Genomic DNA, 5,007 nt, shown 5'->3' with positions numbered 1-5,007 from the left:
ATAATAAATAATGATGAATTATATATAAATGATACTAAATTATAAATTATATATAACTAACAATAAATTATATATATATATCTAATAATTAAAAGCTGCAAATCCATCTCTCGCCTGCGACTTTCTCTCTCGCCTGCGATATTCCACCGTTTGGCGTTTTCTCCAGATCTGCTTGTTCTGCGGGGATCGCTCTCGGGAGAGGGTAAGGGTAGGGGCGGCGTCGGGTGAGCGGCTGGGGCTGGAGCGTCTGGGTCAGGCGGAGGGGTTGGGGAGGGCTGCGGCTCTTGGGCAAGGTGGGGAGATCGGGGAAAGAGCAAGGGGGGCGGGCGACGAGATCGTTAGTTCGCTTGGGCCTGTTCCGTTGGTGGATAGGGAGGGCGAGAGTGGCGATAAGGATTGCCAGGGGAGATTTGGGGGCGCTGGTGCTGGCGATGGAGGGTGCAGGGGAGGTATGCCTTTCGCTCAGGCTGTGTCCGCTGGGGTGGCGATTGGCTCGATGGTGGCTGCGGGGGCAGGCGTTGGGGGTAAGAAGATAATTTTTGGTAGTGGTCCGGCTGTCGGGTCGAGGGTTTTTGTTGAATCTCAAATGAAGGATGTCGTTAAGGAGTCCTTGATTCCTGTTGTTTCTAAAGTGTTGGCCGGCACTTGTGAAGGGGGTCCGGGTGGTAGGCCTGGGGTGTCCATGCCGGAAATTTCCAATTCCAATAACACAAATTCTGAGCTTTATTTTGGGAAAGCTTCGTGGAAGGATACTGTTATGGGAATTGTTGAGGAGGAGCCCTTATTTAACGAAGGCCGGATTGAGGAGGATTTGGAGGAGTTTCTATCTGACTCGGATGGGGAGGATGGGGACCAGGAGGATCCTTTTTGTCTTGTGATTAGACTGTCTTCGACTGATAAACGTGCCCTTCGAGCTAATTGGAAGTTGTCTTTGATTGTGACGGTATTAGGGAGAAGAATTAGTTTTAATTATTTTGCTCAGAGGATCCAAGCGCAGTGGGCTAAAAAAGGGAAAGTCAGTATCACTGACTTAGAAAATGACTTTTATGTAATTAAGTTTACCCGGGCTGAGGACTATAATGCTGTGATTAATGGGGGCCCATATATTATTTCTAATCATGTTCTGGCTCTAAGGCCATGGGTTCCTAATTTCAATCCTCGTGATTGTTCCGTGAATAGAATTCTAACTTGGGTGAGATTCTCGGGCCTCCCAATTGAATATTATAATGAGATTTTTCTTAATAAGATAGGTGGGCTGGTTGGCAAAGTTCACCATGTGGATAAAACTACCATTGGGGCAGTTAGAGGAAAGTTTACAAGAGTTTGTATCGATATTGACCTCGCTAAACCCCTATTGTCTAAATTTTGTTTACATAATAAAGTTTATTTCATTGAGTATGAAGGGATCCATAACATTTGTTATGAGTGTGGTATGTTTGGTCACACCTATGAAGGTTGTTCTAAAAGGAAGAAGGAGGCTGAAGAGATTGTTGAAGCTAGTAGGACCAGAGAAGAGGAAATTCTAGTGGAGGGAAGGAATTTTGGTCCTTGGATGGTTGCTAAGAGGTCAAGGAGAAGAAGGACGCGTGCGTCCGTAGTTCAGAATCGTCCACCTGACATTTCGAAGAATCCAGTTCAGGTTCTAAATGATCCAGGAAATAAGGAGAGACCAAATCTGAAGGAGATAGAAGGCGCTTGTGCGGCTGCGGTCATTAGCTCAGGTTCTAGATTTTAGGCTCTAACCATTGAGGAGGATCAGAACTCTGATCTTTCTAACGAGCATCTTGATTCGAGCATGCCAGGTTTAGAATCGGTGGAACCGTTAGATAAAAATGTAAAAGCAGATAACCCTCTCTTCGAATCCAAAGAAGAGACCCAGGTTTGTTCACAGGTCCAGGCCTTGCAAGTTAAAGAGAAAAACAAAGAGGTTAGTATCTCTTTATCTTGTTTTGAGCCTAGAAATGAGAAGACTATGGGGGTTAATAAAATAAATATGAAGAAACCTAAGGGTAATTATAAGAATAAACATAGCTCATTGGAGCTGTTGGATAAAAGGGGACCTGCAAGTACCTCTTCGAGGCTCATATGAGCCCCTAATAAATATCTGGTTTACGGTATTGGGCCTGGGGTCAGTGGTCTTCCGTCTAATGGATTTGTTTGTTTGGAATGTTAGAGGAGCGGCTAGCAAGGCTACCCGCATCCATGTTAAAGATTTAATTAAACAGTTTAATCCTTCTTGTTTTGCTTTGCTGGAAACTAAGATCAGTCGAGTGAAAGCTGCTAAGGTGGTTAGAGTGTTTAGGCAGTGAAAGTGTGTTAAATCGGAGGCTACTGGCCGGGCTGGTGAGATTTGGCTTTTGTGGAAGCCTAATCTGGTTCAGTTTGATATTATCAAAATTGATAAGCAGTTTATTCATAGTAAAGTTACCTTACCTGGTAACAAACCTCTCTTTCTCACCATAGTGTATGTTGATCCGGTTCTGGTCAACCGGAAACGCCTTTGGGAGGCTTTTTTTTCTTTTAGTTCGGATATGGTGGAGGCTTAGGTGGTTGCTGGGGATTTTAATGACATTGCTGTTATGAGTGATCAAAGAGGGGGAGGGAATCACTATATCAATATGTGTCTTAATCATAAGAAGGATATGGATCTGTGTGGCCTAATTGACCTTGGTGCTGCTGGCCATAAGTTTACTTGGAAGCTTAATATTACCTTTGTTCGTATGGACAAAGTCTATGCTAACATTGTGGCTCAGAGCAGTTATCCGGACGCGGCAGTGTTAAATCTCCTATTCCATCATTCGGATCATTGCCCTATCCTATTCAGGTTGGTGAGAGCCCCTCGGCCGAGAGGAGATAGACCCTTTAGATATCTGGTGGCGTGGGAAACTCACCCTGATTTTAATAACTTTGTGCATGATAATTGGAAACCTCATTCAAATGTCTTACAGGCTGCTGAAGGTTTTAGAAGTAATGTGGTTAGCAGGAACAAGAACATTTTTTGCCACATCATCAGAAGGAAGCAGAAAATTCTAAGAAGGATGCAAGGTATCCAACGTTGATTGGAGATCGGGTTTGAGCATAGTCTGAGTTGTCTCCTGAGATCCCTTCAGAATGAGTTGGAAGCTGTTCTGAAACAAGAGGAGCTTCTCTGGTTTCAAAAATCGAGGAAAACTTGGATTAAGGAGGGAGATCGTAATACAAGGTACTTTCATCTTTCTACGGTTATCAGAAGGCAGAGGAATCGGATTGATGCTATTAAGGATCCGAATGGTACCTGGATTTATGAGGATGAGGAGATCCGTCTTTTGGCCCTCAATTTCTATAAAGAGTTATATAAAGACGACCCGGTGGACTTAGATTGTGCTCTGGCTGTTTCTACTTTTCCGATGGTTGGTGAGGATAAGGTTATAGAAGCTTTTCACCCTATTGATCTGAAAGAGATTCGTCAGGCTGTGTTTAGCATTGGTGCTTCTAAAGCTCTTGGGGTTGATGGGCTTCCGGCTGGCTTTTATCAGAAGCACTGGGAGACTGTTAAAAAGGGAGTTTACAGTTTTATTAAAGGGGTTTTTGATGGCTCTGAGGATATTAGGCTTGTGAATAAGACTCTTCTAGTCCTGATCCCTAAAGTGGAGAAGCCTTCCTCCTTTGTTCAGATGAGACCTATTAGTCTTTGTAATGTGATCTATAAAGTGGTCACCAAAATTGTGGCTAATAGGCTTCGGTGTATTCTCCCTGAGATTATTAGCCAGAATCAAAGAAGTTTTGTCCTGGGTAGACAGATGATGGACAATATTGTTATCGCACAGGAGATGGTTCACTCAATGAAGGTCAAGAAGGGGAAGCGAGGTATTGTGGCCCTTAAGCTGGATCTGGAAAAAGCTTATGATCGGATTAACTGGGGGTTTCTCCTGGATAGTTTGGAGAAAGCTGGGATTCCGGATAAGTGGAGAAAGTTAATTGAGGATTGCATTTCTTCTCCGGTCTTTCAAGCTTTGATTAATGGGGACATGTCTGAGGAGTTTTCTCTTGCTAGGGGCATCCGTCAAGGGGATCCTATGAGCCCGTTCTTATTTGTAATCGCCATGGAGAGACTTACTCACCTCATCCAGGATGTTGTCAATACTGGGAGGCTTCACCCGGTTTCCATTAATAAATTATGCCCTTCTATCACTCATTTGTCCTTTGCTGATGATGTGATGATCTTTGTGGAGAGAAGTGAGGAGCAAATTGGTGTGATTATGGATATCCTTAATAACTTTTGCTCTGCTTCTGGTCAAAAACTTAACATTCAGAAGTCTAGGATGTTGTGCTCTAAAAACATGGACCAAAGAGTCTATAAGAATTTGAGTGAGATTTCAGGTATCCCTCTGACCAAGGCTTTTGGCAACTACTACCTTGGAGTCCCTCTCCATAGTGATAGGGTTTCTAAGGCTTCCTTTAAAGAGATCTTTGATAAAACTAATAAGAGGTGTGCAAATTGGAAAGCTAACTCCCTTTCTCTGGCGGGCCGACTTACCTTAATCCAATCAGTGAACTGTGCTGCTCCAAATCATTTAATGCAAGCTTGTAAGCTGTCGAAACCTGTTCTTAATGGACTTGATAAAATCAATCGGCGTTTCCTGTGGGGGAACTCGGAAGATAGAAATAAAATTCATCTGGTTCCTTGGAAGGAAGTCTGCCAACCTAAAGATAGGGGAGGTTTAGGAATTAGGCAAGCCAGAGATAATAATAAAGTTCTACTGATGAAGCTTCTGTGGAGAATGTGGCAATCCCCGACGGCTCTCTGGGTTCGGTTGTTATGTGGTAAGTACAGAAAGGATAAGGTTTTTGGGGGGCCAAAAGATAGAGTTCCTTGTTTCTCCTTCTTATGGAAAGGGGTTAATGCAGTCTTTTCTGAATTCTGCTCTGGGATTGGTTGGTCGGTGGGTAATGGAAGTTCTATTAGTTTTTGGAACGACACCTGGCTGGGGGGGAAGTCTTTATTAGAGGAGTGTGTGTCTCCTCCGC

Source organism: Euphorbia lathyris, chromosome 6, assembly GCF_963576675.1.
Source record: "Euphorbia lathyris chromosome 6, ddEupLath1.1, whole genome shotgun sequence".
NCBI classification, from domain to species: Eukaryota; Viridiplantae; Streptophyta; class Magnoliopsida; order Malpighiales; family Euphorbiaceae; genus Euphorbia; species Euphorbia lathyris.
The sequence above is the reverse complement of the archived record's forward strand: the minus strand, read 5'-3'. Positions refer to the sequence as shown.